Genomic DNA, 2,960 nt, shown 5'->3' with positions numbered 1-2,960 from the left:
TTAAGATGATAATTAATTTAAATTTTAATTTTAAATCTATTATATTACATTACTGAATATTCTTGGCCTAAGTAAATCACCTATAGATGTTATAGGTTAGGAGTCATGTTGAAATTTTCGGAAATAAACTCGGTGTATAAAATCCGAGAATCATTTTATGGTTATGGCTTCAGAAATGGTAATTGTTTTACATTCATTCATAAAGAGGAAGAGAAATTAATAATGATATGCAGGAATGATCCACCAGGCTTATTGATTGCTGTGATCACTACAAATGAGAGAGTAAGCAAAAGAGAGTCTTTTTACATTCAGATTTTGAGCAATTGTTAACAAATTTGCTAAAACATGCGGACGCAGTATTAATGACCGTCTCGAAGACAATGTCTTCAAAGGTCACTTTTTCAACAGGGAAGCAACTTAATAAAAAAAATTAGAAATCTTTGAATATAAATCTAATAGAACATTAATGGTTCAATTACCAGATTATATATTAGCATTTATTCGTGTGGGACTTGTTAGTTTTATGGGGAAGATAATTAGAATGCACTACACTGATTGTTGTCAAGTGTCATCTGACGTATCCATACAAGAGTTTGGTATTATTAAACTTAACCTACCTTAGACTTTTTGTCAAAAGAGCTTTGTTTGTATTATTTACAGTGATTTATAAGTTGAGTTTTCGCGAAGAAATTGAATAAACGAGAACAAATTTTTGTGCGATGATTTATTACGACTTTCGACGTGAATTAGGATTATCAAGACAAGAGTGCTTCGATGAACTTACTTCCACATTTTGAATTTGGCGAAGAAGCTCCATATTTTGACGCTATGGAACGCAGGAGCTCATGCTTTGATTATTGGTTCGATAATCACTTATATGTTTATTAACATTTATTCATATGAGACTTCCTACAAAACTAGTAGGAAAGATAATTAGAACGCAAACTATGTGCTACGAGATTGCCCGGTTTTGATAGCCAATTTAAATTCATAGAAGGGTGTTTTCTATTGGGTAGAGCAACAGGACCCAGTAAATTTGATATTTTATTTAATTAATGCAATTGATCTCATGACAATAAACTGAATTTATAAAGAGATTCAAATAGATCTTTAAAGTTTTTGTGTGAAATCCAATAACGTAACAATAATAATAATGTCTTTTTGACAATTCCATTAATTTTCTTTGAAATGAACAAAGAACGTTATAATAATTAATTAATTTTGACATGATATACGTGTACTTATTTTTGTCTATTTTTACATATAAATTCACTTTTAAGTGTCTTTCTTTAATTAAATAAATCTGAATTGCATTGCACGACGAGCAAATAAATGTTTCGTTATTGTGGTTTCACGTCTTTGTAACAAACAGATATCTTCATAAATAATTTATGGATGTAAATAAATTTATTTATAATAAAAAAACGTTTTTTCAGAACTCTACTAAGAAAATTCCCCACACTCATTACAATAACGTAAACAACTCAAAACGTCATAAATTTCCATGTAAATTGGCAACACTAAAAGCATTTCAATTGCCATATTTTATTTTATTTAAACAATAAAATTAATGCGTTTTCTCATTAATTCTTGAAAAAAAAACACTGATTGAACAATTTTGCGGCTAGCAAATCTGGAAGTGCAGCCTGCAACTTGCAGTCGGCAGCCGCCCAAATGCAAAAATAAATTTTATTACCAAATTTAGTCGCTGAGCTGCGATATTAACAAGCCAAACAAATTAAATTGCATTAAAAATATTTTTGCAATTTCATTTATTTTTTTATTTTTATTTTTTGATATTCATGAAAATTTTTATTTTCGTATTTTTTTTGTTTTTTTTTTTTCAATGTTTTTAAGCTTTTCGTTTGTATATTGGCCAGTGTTGTCAGAGTTGCCAGTATTGTCGGTGACTCATTGGGGGCGCTTTTGAATGTTTGGAATTTTTGTTTATTTACTTTTGTCGCACGCAGTTGACTTTGCCGTGAATTTAAATTTCGTGTGAACTCCAACGCACACCGAAAACAAAAACAACAACAACAACAACAACAAGTGAACGGAATTCTCGGAAGATTGCAGTCTGGCCAAAAAATTCACAGAAATTCGCTTAAGTCATCGGCTCTGCTTGTGTTCATTTCAATTATTCCATAAAAATAATACAAATTTTTATTAAATTAAAAAAAAAATATATAAACAAAAAAAATACAGCTAATTTATTTACGTTATTTATGTTGTTTGATGTTGTTGTTGCCATTGTTGTTGTTGCCGTCGCAATCGTTTTTAAAAATTTTTATCTGTAAGTTTTTATTGTTTTTCATGACTTACGTGGGGCTTTTGCGCTAATGTAAAGCACACATAATAAACAACAAACAACATTTAATTAATAACAAAGTGTAAATTTCATGAAAACAACAATTCCACAAAACAGAATTGTGATTTTTTTATTATTCCAGCGGCGATGAGTTCGGAGAGGTGTCAATAAATAGCCAACAGCAGGCAGACCCTTTGAACAATTGTCATTAAGTGTCAGAATAAAAAATACATACATACATAAAAATAAGTATAAAAAGATAATTTTAAAATTTATTTAAAAATATTTAAATTATAGCAAACTTTTATATAAATATTAATTATGAATCAATAATTATTAATTATACATAATTATTTAAAAATCGGACGATTTTCTAAATACCTCAAGCGACATGAAATTAGTAACTAATTTCATTTTATGACAATATATTCTTTTGAATATATATTATTCAAAACCCTTCAATAATTTAATGTTGTCAGTATTTATTATCATCAACATATCATCAACCACGTGGTAGAGTGGACACCCTAAAAACTGTTGCGTTTACATATAAGCAAATTAGATAAATACTTCTGTATATTAATGACCAACAAATTTCATACGCTAATACAGCTAAATACTTGGGCATGACACTGGATACGGGACTTCGGTG

The sequence above is a fragment of the Teleopsis dalmanni genome, chromosome 1, assembly GCF_002237135.1.
Source record: "Teleopsis dalmanni isolate 2A chromosome 1, ASM223713v2, whole genome shotgun sequence".
NCBI classification, from domain to species: Eukaryota; Metazoa; Arthropoda; class Insecta; order Diptera; family Diopsidae; genus Teleopsis; species Teleopsis dalmanni.
This window is presented reverse-complemented; position numbering follows the sequence as displayed.